Source organism: Anastrepha obliqua, chromosome 2 (genome assembly GCF_027943255.1).
Source record: "Anastrepha obliqua isolate idAnaObli1 chromosome 2, idAnaObli1_1.0, whole genome shotgun sequence".
Classification (NCBI taxonomy): Eukaryota; Metazoa; Arthropoda; class Insecta; order Diptera; family Tephritidae; genus Anastrepha; species Anastrepha obliqua.
In genome coordinates this window covers 125829528-125850246 of record NC_072893.1, presented here as the reverse complement: position 1 = coordinate 125850246, position 20719 = coordinate 125829528, and the positions used below count along the sequence as shown (strand labels likewise).

Sequence of the window (20719 nt, the reverse complement as noted above, 5' to 3'; positions counted from 1 at the left end):
CTGCTGTCATGTAAAGGCGTGATACTTGTAATGCAGGAGAGATTTTAAAGACTTCGTGTCCTCCGAATGCAATATTCCTTCATTGCTGCCCGCAAGCCTGTCGGAAAAGAGGCGACGAGGCGAAATTTCATTCTATAATCTCTTACAACCTCAACTTTGTGGAAGATTTCTTTGCCCAAAAGTCGGAAAATTAGCTTTCCGGCTGCTATAATAGCACAACAGCATTTATTTTAGAAGTAGTGTTTTGTGCACCGTAAATTTTACGACTTATAAACAACACTACGCAAGAGGGTTTTTTTATTAAAACTTTTTAGATATCACTGAGAAGTGATTAGCCACGTTTGATAGCTTGCCTACTTTTAGTGAAAAGCAATGACCAACGAAGCGAAGCCTTTATGATTTGACCAGATAAGGGATCAATTTAGACTTTCAAGCTGTAAGATTTACAGCTTTCTGTTAATACTTGCTGTTAAATGCGATTGGCGTTTTAATAAATCTTTTGAAGATATTTGAACTAAATGAAAGCTGTTATCAGTTGTCAAATAAGACCAAATTGCATATTTCTATTTTGAGTTTTTAGAATGTTTATATTTTTTTAGAATTTTTATTTTCATTTGATTTTTATTTTACTTTTACTTTTATTTTTATTTTATTTCCATTTTATTTTCATTCTATTTTTATTTTTCAAAATATCAAAATCTACCAAAACCAACTAAAGTCTTCTTGGTGAAAAAATCAATGTTGCACAGTGCAGTTACGAATATACATGTATACATACATATTTATATACGTGTATACGTATTCTTATTCAGCTGTGGTTTATTTAAGTAAAAATTTTTCGCATTTTCGTTTTGCTATTTTTTTTTTAATTATTAATAACGCAAACCATTCGCTGCCAGTGTTCTTCTGATTTTTGCTTATCGCAACGTGCTTGTTTGCAAATAAAAGTGTGTGCACGTTTGAAAAAAATAAACAAAATAAAATTAAGAAAAAAAGTAAAAAGTGATTAGCAAAGCTTGTGCTCATTAGTGACTTGTGCCCAATTAACCAAAAAAATTTTATATTTTTATTGATCACCTGCATGGGGAAATGCTAAATCCTCCACGTTCTATACGTTCAGGTATATACATATTTTAAGTTAATGTTCATTCAAAAAAGCGGTCAAAGGCAAAGAAACTGTGTCACATAATGGATTGAGAAAAACAGCAACACAAAAACTAAAGATTTTTCCTCGGTTTTCATGCCGTGCGTTAGCATGCCAAATTTATGGTATATACAATACATAAAATAGCTATTCAGCATCTTTCAGACGTTTACTTCTTGACTGAATGAATACCGAATTGATTTATTTTTAGCGCAAACTATTTGTTTTTTAAATTGTTTTCAACAACTTGTCCGGTTGGATGGCGGGCCGACTGGCTAAATATTTTCCCTGGCTGGTCTGTATAATTGCTTGCCTCCCTATGTGGTATACTTTGCAGCGCTCACCGACATGTCGTTTCTCACCTTTCCCACCAGCCACTAAAAATTATTTTAGGGATGCTTCAAATAGTTTCGTGATGCGTTTGCTTGCCAACGAGCTACAAATAATCCCAACACTTTAAAGTTGCTTGACGTAAATGTAATACACATATGTACATACCTATGTCTGTACATATGTAGTTATATATTGTATGAAAAAAGTATAGGCAAGTAAAATTCTGAAACAAAAAAGTCGTTGTCTTACACGTGTTCGCACAAGTTTTGTGGTGGCGTAGCATACACAAGCACTTTGTACAAAATACCCGTACACTTGAAGATATAAAACATTTTTTTTCCTTTTTATTTTTCTTTTCTGATTAGCGCTATTTGATAATAATCGACACTCATCAAATTTATTTACAAATTATAACACACCGGCGCAAGCACACCGAAAAGAAATGGTTTGTTGCTCATACGCCCTGACGCCGTCTTTGTAAATAACAGCACGAATATCGTTTACACCACCACCAGAGTCTCGCATAAGTAGGAGTGTGAGTGTGAGTACGAGTGCGAGTACACTACCACACCAGCCGACTCAATGTATTGCCGGCAATGCGGCTCAACTCTGCAGACAATTTTATCAACACAATTTTTGTTATTATGCAGGCAGGCGCAGCAGCTCTTTTCGGTGTTCGGCTAGCGATTTCGCCTGTTGCGCTCGTGGGCCACGAACTTTTTTGAATTAGTCACATGACACGTCTTTGCTTAATCTCTTATTTCCACATTTTGTCGCTTTTTCTACCGATGCATTTTTCATTTTATTTTTGTTTATTATACAGTAACTTATAATTTAAAATTATAGACTATATGTTGGTGAACTAAGCTACAGCAACAATGGCCTTTATTTTCTTTTTTTTATAAGTTTTAATTTTTTTTTAATTTTACTTTTTTTGTCTTCCTTATTTCTTTAAAATGACGCACACTCGTTTGCCGCAAGTTGCCTAATTTTATTGACGCTTATATACATACATACATATTAAACTGTGCTCACGTGCCGTCGGTTTCTAACGCAGTTTTGTTGGTAGCAACAATAGTTTATGTACGAGTATTGGTGTTTCAATACTTCATTGTGGGGTTGTTTGCTGCGAACAATGCGATGTGTATTCCGCGCTTCTTTTAATTTGTTTTATTTGCTTGCTGCCTTTTCGCAATTCCCTGTCAACTTTTCTAATCTGCGTTGACGTTCGAGATTAGCGTCTATCGTTGTAGTTTTGTAATTGTTTTTGGAAATTTATGTAGCTTTGGATTTAGTTTTCGGCACTTTCGTATTCACATTCATATTTCGGTACATATGTACATATGTATAAGCATTTGTGTTCCTTTTATGTCTGTACTTTAAAGTGGCGAAAACAAACTGAAGGTTACTGCTGCAGTAGTTGTAGCAGCAGTAGATATAGTTCATTTACTTTTTTCGTTCTCCTTTCAAATGCTTATTCACGCACCGCTTGTTAGTGCATATTTGTCGATTATTTTATCAATGTTATATTTGGTTCAATGAATTTTTGAAGGTCTCACGTAGCTTTTCCACATGGTTTGCAATGGGTTGAGCGCATATAATTTTGGAATCTCTGCAATTTTTTAAGATTAAAGAGGTTGAGTCAAAAAGTGCCTGGAATTTAAGATGTCAAAAAAGAGCATTTGATTTTTCAAAATAGTGTCCTTCAGCTGGATACACTTCGTTCATGTCTTTGTTTTCCCCATGTTCTCCATGCTCAATTCCCTCCACATTACAATTGAGGGGTTGTGTCATCGATGATCTCTTCTTTCGGTACAAGTGTCTAATCGTCGAGTCATTTCTTTGTTGAGAACTAAATCGGACGCATATTTTACATACTATTTTGTAGCGACATTACCCTATTTTTCTATCTCTAACTTAAAATAATGTCAGAGCATATTTCTTTTGCTTGCCAAGTTCTCACCACACCAATGATAATAGGCAATGTTGGAGGCGCATATGTACATATGTAAATGTAAATATTTGCACAACTATTTCTCAAAAATTAAAAAAAAATCTATATTAAAAACGCATAAGTACAATGTGAAGAAATAGGCACAATTAATTCACTTGCCAAAAAATAAATATAGCAAGCAAACAAAAACTTCCAACTATGAAACTTCAAGTGTCAAAATTTGTATGCAAACGAGGGTGTTTAATTATCAGCATCAAATCTACATAATTTATCGATTTCACAAGGTAATAAACGTAACACTGTAAGTTAGCACTGAGATGTTAGAAAAAAAATATATAAATAAATTAAAAGTGGTAGTAAGTAATAAGTAAAATATATGTAACTATAACTATATTTTAAACGCGTTTAAAAAAATTGTTCAAAGGAAAATCGGACTTGATATGGAAAAACATCGCCAACTTTATCGAGTAGTAACTCATAAAGTTATAAGGAATGTTTCAGGGGTGGAAAATTAGAAATGTTAAGTATTTAAATGGTAATGTAGAAAAGTGCGATTGAGAAAGATATGCTGACAATGATAATGCGTAGACGCGTCACAGATAAAGCTACATACGGACGAGGACAGCACGCGACAAAACGAAAGCACCTTAACAGCTTGACTACTTTTTACTATTTTTCTTTGCACATTTTTTAAATTAGAATTTCTTGGTATACAGTGTTATAGCCTATTAAATTTTAGTATAATAAAGTGCACGTTTAAAGTTGCTCAAAAATTCCATTGATTTTTTATAATTTTTTTAAGCGACGGTATTGTGCATATACATACTTCCATATACTCGTAGACAATCACGACGGCAGGTCGTGTCTGGTAAAATTATAGCACGCTTTGAAAATTACATTTTTTATTTTTCAAATTGAATTCATATTGGGCCACGCTTATGCGGTGTCTACTTGTATTCTATGTTGCCAACGAGTTGGGGTTTCTTTGCCGCCTTTTGAGCTTTGCAAGTTTATCTCGCCGTAGGAGTTTAGGTGGTTTCTTGCTTCTTTACTCTGCGAGAATGTGCCTATTGACTTGGTTTTGTTTTCCACTGCTTCGCTATTCTTGGTATGCAGCTGCTGGCTGTCCTATTTGGTTTGGAACCACTTAGTCTGCCCCTACTGTGATCACATGGGCTACCTGGTCATCCCGATAACAGCTAATTAGTGACTTGCTGCGTTGTTGTCTGCCCATGTCGAAACTTGAATTGACAGTTATCTCATTAGAAAAGGGGAAAAAGTAAATTTATTTGAAATTTTGAAATTTTTGAGTTTTTAACATTTCATCAGCCGTCGAATCGCGTATGTTTGACACATGTACACACATATGCATAAATGTACAGTAGTCATGAAACATAAAATGAAATAAAAAGGTTTATACTCTGAGTAAGTAAAACTGTGAAAACTTCGCCTCAAATAAATTTTTAAAATTTCTAAACCTTTATTTTTATATACATACAGTAGGTTCTGTTTTTATGCGGCAGATACGTTCCGCAAGAAACAGCATAAAGAAAAAACAGCATAAAAAAAGCTACTAGTTCTATAGTAAAACTATAGATACGTTTCAAATGCTAAAACCGCATAAATCTGAAATAATCGCATAAAAAAGGGCACTAGTCCCATATTATTACTATAGATACGTTCCATAGACCGCATGAATCTGAAATAATTAAATAAAATCGCATAAACAAAATATTGTATCTTTGAAAATTATATCTTTATATATCTTCCATACTTGTAGGGTTAGCATTTCTGATGCAATCTGTGATGAGTTTTTGCTTAGCTGGTTTAGAAGGTTGACATGCATTTTGTAATTTAAAAAAAAACCGCACTATTTCAAAACCGCATAAAAAAAAGCCGCATAAAAACAGAACCTACTGTATTTACAATTAAATTTCTTAACATGTTGGCTGACATTTAGTTAGTTCGGTATTTTTTTGTTTCTTCAGCTTTAAGAACGCAACATTTCCAAAAATAAAAATTTGTGCCATCAATTCAACACTTTATTTCCATTGAAGAATTCTATTGGTGTGATTAATTAATTAAATATTTTTCTTTTGTCAAAATCAACCAATATGCGTTTCTACACCTGTTCGTTTATTTCAGGTGTCGTAAACAAAAACAAAATGCCTACATACGGCTGTATGCGTGTGTGCGTGTATGTACATATGTTGGTTCATTCGTTTGTTGATGTCACGTTTTCTAAGCTTTTGCACCATCCCGCATTGCCTCACCCACTTTTATGACCAGTAATGTTTGGCCAATAAAACGCTAGTTACTGCACGCTCTTTATACATGTATGCACATACATATACACTCTCTTTGAAACGGATTTTTACTCTCACTAAATGATTTCCTAAAGGTTATAATATACAACTATGAAAAAAAACTTTTGTGAACTCTTAAACATAAAGCTTTCATTTTATTCTAATTATTCAATACCGTTTTTAATATGCTCTTTACTTTATATTATATCAAATACATACATATGCTCGCACTCTTTCTTTTGCTTCTCAACTTGTTTCATTGACTCTGGTGGCTGACTGGCTGGTTTACTTAGTTTTCTCGTCGCATTTGTCCTACATATTTTTTGTTATGTTTGGACTTTTTTCTCCCATTTCGATATTCGTACATCATGCACGTATGTGTATGCGTAGATATACATATGTACATATGTAGCTGATTCCTACGATTTCTGTATGCTAGGTATGTACGTGCATATGTATGTATATATGGAGTAGAACAACTGTAAAAACAAGAGCAACAAAAAACAACAATTTTTTAACATTGTTCTCGTTGTCGTACGTGAATCGTTAGTTGTGCTTGAGATTCTTTGACAGCTAACAAATTCATGCATGTGTGCATATGTACAAATGTAGATGGTTGTTCTATGGACGTATTTTCTCTAGATTTTTTAATATGTGTGTTCAATAAATTCCCCACCAACTTTTTGACTTTTCAGTTCAGCTGTGGAAAATCGTATTTTGCATAATCCAAACGTTTTAACCTCTTGCCCCTTCATTTCACTCTTAATTTTTACTGTATAAATTTCCCTAAATGCGGAAGCGCATCCATTTTTACATACTATGTAAATGCGTAACCAAAATGTCAAACTAATGTAACCACAAACATAAAAATGTAGGTATATTATTTTTTTCTGACACTCTCCGTCCGGTTTCCTTGCTTAGCTCTTTTTCATATGGAAATGCTTCTTCGGCGAAAAAAAATGTGTGTATGTATGCATAAATTAAATCGGCAACAAAAAGTACCAACGCGATGCCCTAAAAGGCCACGATTGCATTCTCGTCAGCCTGCGCTCACCCATTCACGCGCTCACTCTGATAGTCTTGTTAAACACCATTTAAAAAACAAAAACAATATATGCAAGAATTTTCAGTACGTATACTACGTAAATTGAAATGTTCAAGAAGCAGCACTAACGAAAGCAAAGCAAAGCAGATAGGTGAAAAGGAGTAAAAATAAACAAACTAGCTGATACAACAAAACTGTTGTATACAACCTCGACCAGCATTCATTCGTGCTGTGTTGTTTTATTTCTTTCTCAAGTAATACTTTTTTGTCACTCTCTCGCTTTTTTATACAAATAAGAAATGTGTTCATTTATATGTATGTTTGTGTTTCGGTTGTTGGTAAAAATATGTCAACAAAAACCGGCCGGAACAGGCTTTTGCGTAAACAAAAGCGTGCAAAAAAGAGACAACGGTTGTGCGCACAAGTATGAGCTGAAAGAGAGGTCAGAAAAGAGTAGAGAGAGCTGAAGAACGCTAATTTGGCTAATGAATAGAATTCGAAAGAGAAACGTTTCAGCATAAAGAGAGCAATGAAACGTGATAAATGAATAACGATAATAAATAAATGTAGATGCTGGAGAAGAGTGTTGAATAAAATCTGCTTTTGCGTTGACTTTTCGAAAATTTTTACTATTATTTTTTTATATTATGTTGTAATTGTTTTAAATTATTCAGTTGAATATAATTTGTTGAAAATTTTATTATTTAATTATAATTACGTTAAATATAATTTTTTTATAAAAGCTTAGTAGTATGAAACTTTTGAAACATTTCTTCTTTTCTTTGCATTTTCCGATAGTCTATACCCTAAAAAGTGTATTAAAACTATAAATATATATCTACTTGTAATATGTAGCTCTATGGCTTAGCTGATAATTTTTTGTTATGTATAATGCCACACGCTTAAAAAAAATTGTCAAAAAATGCAACAAAGCTACCAAAAAATTCGAAGCACAGTTTTGTTTAAATAAAAACAAGAATCACAGTTTATGTACATACAAGTATATGCATACATAGTATGTGGTTGGGTAAAAAAAGTTTTTTTGTTTTCGAAATTACGTCCTAAATTTGTTTTATTGCCGAAAAAAATTAGACATATACGCATTTTTTATTCAATATTTACCCGTATCTACCGGAAAATGCACTCTTCCGTAAATTTGATATAAAATTTTACAGTTATGTATTTTAATTTTGAGGTGTTTTCATAGTCTTTATACATAGTTAAAATGCATGATTTTTTAGTAAAATAAATAAATATAAATATCCGATTCGACATCTGAGTTTTATAAGGAAGAGAAACTGTTACAAAAAAAAATCTTCAATTACATTTGCCCTTAAAAACGTAAGAGCAACCGGGGCTCTTTACTTTTTTACGCATATTTGCAGCCAACTCTTTGCTAACTCTATTCCCCTGTTTCACTTTCTCTCTCTCTCTCGCTCTCGCATACTCTTTTAATACCCACGTTTTGTTATTGCGCTTAATATGATTTGCATTGCTTTGGTGTAGTATGTTGTTATATAAACAAAAAGCACATTTTTCAAAACGTCATAAACAAGAATATTTCATCAGCGTTATTACATATATACATCAGTATGCAAATATATCATGCATACATAAATATATACGATTAGTATATGTACATTTTCTTTAGATACATTTTGTTTTTTTCCGCTCATTGGTGCACAAGGTCTTTTTTCTGCGAAAAACAGTTAGTTTGTGGGGCGTGACAGCGTTAATTAGCTCGTGAGCAGTAAAAATAAAGGCAAATAAGTGGAAGAATGTTTTAGGATATAGTTTTGCACAATAAGCTACTACATGCATACATACAATTGTATGTTTTAACTTTTAATTAAACTAAGTAGTTGATTTTAGTCGTTCAGAAAAAGCTAAAGTTTAAAATATGTAATGTTTCTGTACATACATACATATGTATGTATTTCGATAGCAAAAGACCGGGGGTTTCATCTAGGCCGCTATGTGGGTGAAAAAGCGCACAGGAGCTTTACGAACAAAGAGTGAGCATTTCGATGCAAATGAATACAAAATAAAATTCCATAAGCTACCGAGAGTGCCTTTTGGTAACGTGCAATTGGTAACGAGTTAGAAAATTTAAGAATGCTTTATTTTTACCGATTTCTATGCCAAATATCAGCTACGTACGCATGTATGAAGTAAATATTTCGAATTCATTTTAAAAGTTTTTTTTTATTCCAATCTAACGGTTCGTTGATTTTATGTCACCTAAATACTATGTTTTCAAGTACATTCGTCACATCATTGCTGTTAGTTCACCATTTTTTCTTAAATGTGTTTTATGCCGTACGCGTTTTATATACATGTGTATATACATATGTATGTATATGTGTGCGCATATTTTGGTTCTAGAAATGCCCAATTATTGTTTTTGTTGATTTGAAAGTCACAATGTTGTTGTTGCTACCACATATTTCAATCATTGAGCACGCGCTTATTAAACACGGCTCACTGCTGTTGTCACTGTGTCGGCTACTGTCATTGCCAATTCCACTCTGAGAGCAACTAACGTGAGAGTTTATGCACAGCACTGTGCAAAATCTAAGAATATTTTTCTCGTAGTCTTATAAAACAAAAAAATGTTACTTATGAATTTTAATGCAGACGTGCAATAGAAAAAATCAAATTTGCTGATGTTTGTTTTATTAAATTTTACCGTACCCTTTTTAAGTAAACAAATTTTAGTAAGAGCTTTTATAGTGAAGCAACAAAATGATTTTTATAGTTTGACAATGTGAAAACGTCATTTAAGGTTGACATTTTTATCTTGAATTACTCCCGATTTGAAGTCGTTTTAAGTTTGTCGTAATTTAACGCTTCTGTTTCTTTAGCATATGTGCTTCAGTTTAAAATAAGCCGATTTTTAATCGATACCACGTCGGAAATTTTGCACAAAGATCTTGGTCTACACCCGTACAAAATCAAATTAAGAAATCATATGAAGCGTGGATACAAAAATTATGTTATGCCCGTATTCACAAACTCTTTCAAACATACACACATACATATGTATGTAAATCAAAAATTTTGCGCAATACTGTAAGCTATAATACTTTTATATGTAAATAAACAAGTATACTACCATTAGTTTGAGCAACAACAAATCAGCACAATTTATTGTCTGGGTAAACTTGTGTACGTTTTCTATATGATTTGTATTTATTTACTTGTAAATGAATTTTGGGTTGTGCTACAGCCATTCGGCAATTTTCTGCTCATTTAAATGCACATACATACATACATATATACATACATATTCAATTAATTTACACTTCATCAATTTGAGTAGCTGATTTAACACTAGCAAAATGAACTAATACATATTAAATTAAATACATCCATAAGCATATATATACACACGCATTGGTCAACAAATAACCAGACGATTGCCTCCAATAAGAATGACAGCGATAGCTAAAGGCAATAAGAAAAAAATCTGAGAGAGGCATATGGAGTATGAATAGTAGTTGTTGTAATTTAGCAAGAGAGCGAATGCGCATTTTTGTGTACACAAGAGGTCAAATATATAAGAGTGTAGTAGAGTGAGTGGTCAGACTGTCAATAAGTAAATTAAAAATTATAAACATTTCGTCAAGTACAAATCATTTTAGTTAAAGTTAATATCTACTTGTATACATTTAAATCAATTTATAGGTTTATCTTATAACTAAAAATCACGAGCTGTCAGACAAAACTGGTTAAGTCAAGTTCAAGTTAACTCGGGCAGTGATTTTAATCATACCGTCTTGATCCGGTTCGGTGAAATCTCTACATATGCATGTTACTCGAAATAAGAAATAGTATTTAAAAGCACGATTTTTAAAAAGGAAAAGCATAGTTCAATAGCTGATTTTGCAGAATTTACTATACGAGCTCACTGCATTTGCATATGAACTTGCCTGTATTTACATTTACAAAACTATTTTTTTTTGTTGTGGTTTGTGCAAAATCCACCGCATTTCGCGATATGCAACGAAACTATCCGAGAGCGCCAAGTGCTTTGTTTTTCATAACGCAAATTATTTAAAATTGCATTTGATATTTTGAAATTAAATTTGCTGTTGTTGGCCATTTGGTACGTGTCAAACGAATTGTCCAATTAAAATTAAAGTAAAGAAATTTATTTCACTCTCATACATTCTTTATCAGCATATGTATGTATATGAGCGCTTGCTGTTTACCCTGTGAAACATTCTCTGTTTGGCTTGTAGTAAATACTCCACCCCGGTGTATCCAAATTGGGAGAGCAAAGAAGAACTGAATTACACGGAAAGGTGTTCCTATGTACGCTCACCGTTTTTAGGCATATTTGCTCGCCATTGTTCTCTCAATCCGCCGCTTATGCTACCCAAACAGGGAATAGCACATTTTTGGTGACATACTATCACATCAGATCACTATTCATCGCTCGTATTGCTGCTACATACACTTTCTTGTATTGTATGGGTATTTTAATTGACATTTTGTTGTTATTTTGCTACCATTGTGTATGCTAGTAGTAAACGAGTGAATCTGAGCAGCAGCAATGTGCTATATATTTTTGTTGTTCTTGCGGTGACTGGCACAGCGCGGTTGCTATTATTGTTGTTGTTTTGTTGGTGGATGGCCTGTGTGTGCGTATTTATTGTTTTTGCCGCTATCTCATTACTCTTTCGAACTGATTATGGTTGCTATCGCCTCGCAACACTCCACCCTATCGGTTATATCAGCGTCACATACAGCGTCAACGTCGCCGTTGCAGCCGCAGTCGTTCGCATCGGCACCGTCATTTGCTGTCGTTGGTGCTGTTGTTGCTGGCATTGTGCGCGACCTCATCGTAATTTGTTTTGTGCCTTTCAACCAAACGGATGAATTTTTCGCTGACTACGCCGTAGCGCGTTTTTTCTTATTGTTACATTGTTTAAAGTGTACAACAAACTATAATTTCATCTTTTTTATACATATAAACACTCATAGAGTCGTGCGTGCTCAATGAATGTGAATCCATGTGTAATTGACAATTTATTGTTCTTCTGTATGTATTGTTTGTGCCTAGGCAGTGCAAGTGAATTTTGAAAACATTTCTAGATACTTGTAAATCTTTTCCAACGTCTTCTAAGTAAATAAAGTTAAATATTTCGTAACTACATTTTTTGGTCGGTTGAAAAATTGAACAGTGAAACGAAAATTTTCCACCCACGTTGGTGGTTTGTGAAAAGCAGCGACAGAGCGGAGGCAGCGCAGTTGTTGGCAGAGGCGCTGTGAAAGTGAGAAAGACAGAAAATCAACGAACACATTTAAAAAAATTGCAATGCAAAAAACGTGATTTGCAAAAATTGAAAATCAAAACGAAGAGTATTGTATATTAGTTAGTGGTAAAATAGACATCAAAATACGCCGAGCAGTAACAAAAGTGATATTCAGCAATATCTTGAAAGCAATTAGCGACTGAGACTGATATTTATTAGTGCTTTGTAAAAAATAAAACAAAGAGATAGAAAAACAAGAGCACAGAAAATTCCTTGCGCTTTGCTTTTGAAAAATTCACATTTTTAACCGAGTACAAAAATACTATTACTGAAAAACACATATACAAAGCCAACAACCATAATATTCAGTATCCAAACAAACAAATCGGCAAGTGCAGACAGTGACTACAACTCGTAGCTACTCAATTGCAAACTCATTGACCGCATACTGAGCGACCACTACCACTACTACTGCGAAGAGAAGTACGTCAACACGTCTAGTAAATGAGCACACTGGTGCTTTTATTGTATATGGAACACACATCAATAGCAGAGGCAGTCAAAGCGTCAGAGAAGTGGGAGTGTTTGTATGAGTGAGTGACCGTTTGTAAAACGAGTAGGAGCACGAGTAAACGAAATTGAGGGACGAGGAAGCATTGGAGGCGGCCAACTGATTTAGCATTTAGAGAGGCGTCGAAGCAGCAAACTTGGACTTTCTGCATACATACATGTGAGTGTGTACATTTTAATGCAAAATATGTAGAAGTTTAACAGATTAAGTGATTAAATTTCGAGAAAAATATCTATACAGAAAAGCTATTAAGTCAGCACGCTTTTAAAATTTAATTTATTTTATTTTATAATACAAAGCGCACGAACAAGCGAAAATTCATTAGATAATTCAGTGTTAATTTTTGTATACTTTTCGCCAGTAGGAACGCTGTTTATTTGCAGTTATCTTTTTATTTTGTTATTCTCAATTTTTTCACTCCGCTAAATGGCATTTTTAATATTTATAAGGGCATAGTGAATCATTTGATATGAGTTTTTTTTTCAATTTTTATTGCGTTAACCAGTTAAAAATTCAATATACATATAAAGCGAAAAAATGATGAATAAGCATTTAAAGTTAAATAAGCTATTTGGATTAACTTTGTTTTTTGCAAAGAAAGTGAACTGTAAAGGTTGAAAGGCTGTAAAATAAGAGTGTATCTAAGTTTTTTCTCTATTCCTGCCTTGTCAGCCACCCTTTAATAGAACCTTCCACGTGTTATTTTACACTCATTTTTGTACATAGGAATGTGCATGGATAAATATGTAAGCAAGAGATACACACAAAGCATAGGAATACTCAACCCATTGTCATTTTGAGCAGAAACTTTTAGAAATGTGTTTGGAAAAAATATTACAATAGATATTAAAAATGCTGAGTAATTGAGCTTCAGCCATAACTAATAGAAATGTTATGCATTGACGAATTCTGCATTTCCTTGCTCTACCTGATATTACAAGTGCTTTTGGTAATCTCTCAGGTAGTAGAAAGTATGGCCCTGACTCTCAGTGCCACGCAAATCAGCTATACATTTAACACATACATTCGCGAAAGGTTCATCGTTTTTTTTGTTTGGTTTATGCGTTTGAATGCAACGCCTTGTCGTCATCTTACAAATGTTTACGTACATATGTATGTATGTAGATACATATATCAAGATATCAATTGCCCACACACAATAATCTACAATAATATGGCTCATAATTTGCCAGTCAAAATGACTGTTGAACGGCAATAACCGATTGCCTATGGAGATGTCCCGTTATGATTCGCAATTCTTTTTCCGAGCTTTTTCTAATTCGTTTTTAAGTTTATACTACCTTTCTTCCAATCACACTCTAACAACCACCTCAATCGCTGTAGTATTCACGTTTCTTTCACCATTTCTCGCATCCATTCTTTTCGGCATAGTTGACTTGATTTTCATAAAATGTTTATCGTATTTTTGCTGCAACGCATTCACCGAAAAAATGTGTCATCGCTTATAGAGCGACTTCTCTCATTCTCTAGCATTCTATACAGCATACAAATGTGTATGTATGTACGTATATATGTACGCATACACCCGTATAAGTAGTTTGTTACTTTATCTAAATTTTCATGTGCATCATTTCCGCCGCCTACGTCACCGCCCCCTACAAAGCAACGCGCCATAGTTTTGTATGCGTATGCATATAAATATACACTAAACATGCATGTGTGTTTGTATATTGTTCATGTGTGCTCATTTAGTTGAGCTTCTCAATTTTCTTACAGTTACGTGCATGAATACGAATACTTGTAGTACTCACATTCGCATTTGCATTCGGCGCTTAAACTCGTGTGTGAATTTTAGTCACATTTATTTGAAGAATTTTGGCGCTGACTCTGGTGGTCGATTTTTGATGTCATGCATTTTAAAAAATTACCAAAATTCTTGCTCTCTATTTTAACGCGCATTCCATTAATACATATGAATGCACGTATGTATGTGCATATGTATGTAACACTATGTATAAATTCAATTAGCGCATCCCTTTCATATGATAATAAGGAAATTTAAATTAATGCAAATGCGGCAAAATTATGTACATACATACATAATACACTTCTCGCTCCCCTTCGCACTTTTAATATTTAATATTTAATTGTATAATAAGTTTAGTATATTTGTATGCCTTGCTTGTTATTGCTTACATATTTGTTTAAAAATATTTCATGCTGGCATTAAGCGGCCGCTTTCGGCACTACTCCATCGTTTTCCGTCTCGTCAGCGTGTTCGTTGTACTCGTATAGCTCAAATTTACTCTTTTTTTTTGCACTTTAGCTAATGGCTCTTCGTTCGAACTGTGTCGACTCCCTTTTTTTCTTTATTCCATACACTTTTACTTGCATACATACATATGTACTTGCATTGTTATTTACTTATTTTAATTCTCCCTTATATACAAAAATCCAACTTGATCGCACTCTTCGACACTGCCAATCATTTGCGGCTGATTGGTTGGAGTGTCATGAGTACATTCACAAACATGCATATAAAGATATGTACGTACATGCCGAATGTATGGGTGTATGGTTGGGTTTGTTTTGTTTGGGTTGCGATTGTGACAGTTGCTTGTCAGATTTTACTGATAATATCTGTGTGAATTGTTGATTGTTGTGAGTTGCTACTCGAAGATCTTAAGCACTTATTAATGAAGTAGCATTTTTTAGAGCTGATGTTTTATTAATTAACTTTTAATCATGAATAATTGCTTAATTGAATTAATAAGATTTTCCCTTTGTTAAAATTAGAATGACGATAACGTTTTGTATATCTAGTGAATACACAAACAAAAATATATTTAAAAATTATTCGATAAGTTTTCGCTTATGTATGTATGCATCTCGATTCATTTTGCATACAATTTGTTGAATTATTTTAAGCTGAGTATGCACACGTTCATATACATATATACGTACATAGTACATAACATATGTACATACCTACATCTGCATATATACGTGTGTACTGGATATGTAGGTACATATATATGTACATACATATGTAGAAATTCATTTCAACCTCTGTATGATGTAATTTACCCTAAGGCGCTGTCGCCGCTCATGTTATTGCTTTTGTTAAATGCAACCGGATGAGCGCCCAAACATAGTCTACCAATTTTCTGGAGAGGCAAAGGGAATGCATGAATATGAAAATTAGCAGGAGAGGTAACATTTGAAGCAACATAAAGAGGGGAAAATACAATAAATTGTCATTTGTGTAGCTAGTTGTTGTATACCATGGATGTGGGTGCTAACGTGCTCTCCTTTCAAGGTGCCATTTATGTGTGTTGACTAAGTTTAAATGTGTAAAATTCTTTTGAAACATAATGCAGTTAAATAGTACTTTATAAAAGCAAAAAGTAACAAAAATTATTTAAAGCAAAATTAAATCTTGTTTTAAAATATAAGCGGGACTTTGGGCTTTAATTGGTGACTAGATACTCACCTCAGACATAACAAAGGGTATACATTAGTTAATCAAAATCGGCATATGGATAAAAAATATATGTATATCAATTTACAATTACAGGTCGAGAAAATTTACTTTGCAACAAATTCTTTTGAGTAAAATTTTATTTTTTGTTGTTGATTTTTTTTATATTTTTTTAAATTGGAATTGAAATGTAAATTAATGTCATTCGTATGCAACTATTGAAAATGGTCTTGAACGTACAAATGAATACCAACATCTCTCTTTGAGTTCAGCAATTTTAAATTCGTAAATGACTTACACGCCATAAAAGGAAAACTTTTTGCAGTAACCAAAATGTACCTGTTAATCGGAACATTTCTGTAGATATTTAGAAGTGAGGCAAAATGTCTCCAAATTTACTTTGTGTTTCCCAGTTACTGGAAGTTTACTGTTTACCATTTACTTAGAAAAATCTGTGGACATAAACTTTTGATTAGTTCGTTAATTACAGTAGATTCTGTTTTTATGCGATATATACGTTCCGTAAGAAACAGCATAAAAAAAGCTACCAGTTCTATAGTAAAACTATAGATACGTTTCAAAAGTGCTAAGAACCGCATAAATCTGAAATAATGTAATAAAATCGCATAAAAAGGGTACTAGTCCCATATTATAACTATAGATACGTTCCATAGACCGCATGAATCTAAAATAATTAAATAAAATCGCATAAACAAAAAATTGTGTTTTTGAAAATTATATCTTTATTTAAGAAACGTCAGAATCGAAAAATAAATTTACATCGTCAGAAATAGAATCAGACAATACCCGCATGTTGCGCATTCGTTTAGGATTTGGCGTAAAATCACTTCCGTCACTTGAGGAAACGTACACGTCTGATCTGGATGGTGATGCAGGCGGGTCAATACTTGTAGGCTTAGCATTTTTGATATAATCTGTGATGAGTTTTTGCTTAGCTGGTTTAGAATCTTGTTTATATGTACAATTCCCGATAGGTCGACATGCATTTTTTTATTTAAAAAAAAACCGCTTTATTTCAAAACCGCATAAAAACAGAATCTACTGTATTTGATTAAATGCCGAAAAGGTGATTGAGTAAATATCACTTTTTTCCACAAAAGTGTGTAGTAAAAGAGGTTCCATATTTGTTATCTTAATTTGCTTGCAACACTAAAAAATTAGTCGGAATAATTTTGTAACTCACTTTCTGATGAAAATTACAGCCAGCTGTTCACAAATTGCACTGAAAAAATATTTAGCACACATTCCGTAGGAACGTTCAGTAGTCGTATCTATCTATACACAGAACAAATAATAGATGCACATACACATATTTACTTCTAAAATACCTATCGTTTATAAATACGTCAAAGTTTTCAGTTGTTTGAGGAGACCGTCGACCCGATTGTGTATTGGCAGTTGAGGTGCGTTAGCTTCGCCTGATGTGCGGCATTTTAGTTAGTTTTTTCTTTTTTTCTAATTGGTTAAGGAGACAATACATAATATGCAAATGTATATACTCATTTTGTTCTTATGTACACATACAAACGCCCACCACCAGCTATTCCACACACCAGTGAGGCCTCACTACACTTTGCAGCAGCGGCCAACGTTGCTCCCAAATCGGAGGCAATGCGGAGTATTTTGTCCGAATTTGTTTTTGTGTTTTGCAGCTGAATGCGAACGCTAGGTAACTTACTTATATTTTATTTATTTATATATTTTGTTATATGTACGCATGCACATACGCATATAGGCATTTTAAAAATAAAACTGAAGCATACACACACACACATGTCCGGTGTGTATGAGTAGCCCATAAACTCGTAGCTTTTGAAAATTTTGTTTAGAAGCTTATGTTTGCCGGCAAGCATTCTCTTGCCAACACACACACACACGCAGGCAAACATTCGCACTCCCCAAGCTATGCAAACGAAAGTAAAGTGAAGGAAAGTTAAACGAGAAAAGCGTACGCACAAACATACAAACTTATTGTTTGTGATCCAACCGACGAGTGAAGCCACGAAACGTCAACGTCAATGACAGCAATGCCGACGACTAAGATTCAGAGTAATGCACCGGAAAAAAGTTGTGAACAATAAATATATAGAAAAATGTATGTATGTGTGTACAATTCGCTCATTTGCTGCAAGAGTGTCATAAACCAAGAAATATATATATACTATATATATATATATATATTTAGATAAGTAATTATGTCGAAATTATCACAAACTCCTCTTCTACTATGCAGTGGAAAAGAATCATGGAGATATCAACTAACAGTATCTTTATTAACTTTCACTTACGGGGACATAGTAAATTGAAAACTTTGTAGCCATTTTTCTCAATATTGTGGTTATTGGATTATGACGTTCTTGCAGCAAATGAGCAATATGCACCTACATACATACATACACGTCTAGAAGAAGCAGCTGACGACGAAATAAAAGAATAAAAGACGACAGGAAAAATGTTACAAAGTATAAATATTCACTGCAAGTTTCCGCTTACGCGCAGAGAAATGCTTTTCCATTGTCGTCGTTCACTCGCTTCCTCGTTTCTTAAAGTGTATGACATTTAGTTTCTGTTGTATAACGAAATGGGTTTCGCTTTTCTTTGGTTGCTGCTTCCACCAGCCTGCCAATTGCGAGTAGTATTAGGAAACACCACTTTGGTTTCAGTAATTCTTTTATCTACTGTCATTGCTCCCAATATCTACTACTACACTTTTATTCGGCTTCCAGCTGTACTTTCGGCCTTCTGATCGGCTCTACCGGACTTACTTATACCTCTCCATCAAATTTTTCCCATCAAAGCCAAAACTTCTCACAATCCGCCGCGCCGACCGAAGCACTACTGGTATTTACTTGCCATTTCTGCCATCGAATGCTCGCAATTTGCTTAAAGCTTCTACGAATACCTAGTTGTGTATTATTTACACCTTTTATCTTATCTGTTCAAACACGATTTTGCTTTTACTCTATTTCGCTGGCATATAACTTTTGTATTTGTTGGTTTGTTTTTCTTGCATTTCAATTGCTGTCGGGGAAATTGGTTGCATCAACGAGTAGTTTGGTTAATTTGCGACACTCGCCAGTTACCCGACAAATATGGTGTCAAAAGTGGTGGAGGGGAATTGAGGGAAGATTAACTAACCTTGAAATTTAGTAACGCTCGCATTTGTATGTTGACAAAAGTATAAACATTATGATAAATGGTAATAAAATAATAATAATTTAAAATAGAAGAAATAAAAATAAAAACTAAAATAAAATGAATAAAAACAATTTATTTAAATGAATCTACGTTACCGAAACGACCCGGATTTATATCCGGCCAAGGACTGTCACTCCAGCAGCATTGACCGTATATAAGTATGTGAAATGTTTATGCTGTTACAACAACAACAACATTTAAATGAAAAAATTGAAAAAAAACCAAAAAATTATGAAAAAAAAAAATAAAAATAAATATGTAAATAAAAAATAATAAAATAAAATAAAATGAAAAAAAGGGTAATAATAAAATATAATGGAAAAAAGACAATAAAATAAAATGGAAAAAATATAATAATAAAATAAAATGGAAACATGAATAATAAAATAATATGAAAAAAAGATAATAGAATAAATTGAAAAAATATAATGAAATAAAATTAAAAAAATATAATAAAAAAATGAAATAAAGCAATTAAATTAAATAAAAAAAAATGAAAATAAAGATAATTATAATTATAAAAAAGGAAATAAAAAAAGAATTATAAAATAAAATAAAAAGTAACCGGATAACATAAAGACAATTAAATAAATAAATGCAATTAAATTAAATAGTTCAGAAACATCAAATAAATTTAACGTATTGACAGCCATGTATAGCTTCATTTCTGCATATAATCTTGGCACCGAACTTTGCCTTCAATAAATTGTAAGCTTCGCGGTTTGTGGAACAAAACCTCTATACCGTTCATTGTTGTTATAACAGCAAACTCATATATTGGGAATTCTGCTGGAGTGACAGCCTTTGTCTATAAATCCGGGTCGTTCGTTAACGTAGAATCAATTTCCCCTGGAATGTTATACCGGTCGTTACGCTAGATGGTGGAAAGTAGACTTTCTGCTAGTTCAAATGAGCTTGGAGTTCCAAACCCGACAATTTATTCACAAATTCACAAAGCGAACAAAATTTAAGTGTGCGATTGGTAAGTCTTGAAAGAGGGGGAAAATACCGAATTATAAACAAATGACCGAATGTGATAAAACTAAAATTTTAATTTTACGTCACAAAAACTACACCCTTCCCGAAATTAGTGCTAAAGCTAGATTTATGTAGGTTAAATTTTTTTCAAACTAATTTCAACTTCCAAACAGCAAAAATATTACTTTGAAAATATTCTAATTGAAGAAACTCGTTTAATAAATAACTTACAATTTCCACCAAAAGCTGTTAATTTTTTTTAGAATTTTATCTCAAAACAGCTAAGGCAAATGTACATATACCCATTTTTAAAACTAATTTCGAAATAGACTTCTGGTGAGCGAAACACAATAAAAATTGTGTGGATTTTTGAGTGTCCAGATTTCAACGTTACTGTTTGTACAACCGAAATAAGGAAACGGAAAATATAGAAAAGCTCTTAAGCGTAAAGCCAAGTACAAGGTAT

The 20719-nt window shown here is 33.2% G+C and overlaps 1 protein-coding gene across 2 annotated transcripts in view; it reads left to right on the top strand.

Moving 5' to 3' along the window:
• LOC129239114 (uncharacterized) overlaps positions 1 to 20719 on the top strand; it is a 62367-nt gene that overhangs the window by 5645 nt on the left and 36003 nt on the right. The window contains exon 1 of one of the 2 annotated variants that reach the window (XM_054874419.1): positions 11691 to 12773. The exons of the other annotated variant lie outside the window; for it this stretch is intronic. The gene's annotated coding sequence lies outside the window, so the exon portion shown is untranslated. Of the gene's footprint in view, positions 1 to 11690; positions 12774 to 20719 lie in introns of those variants that run through there. 2 annotated transcript variants of the gene reach the window in all.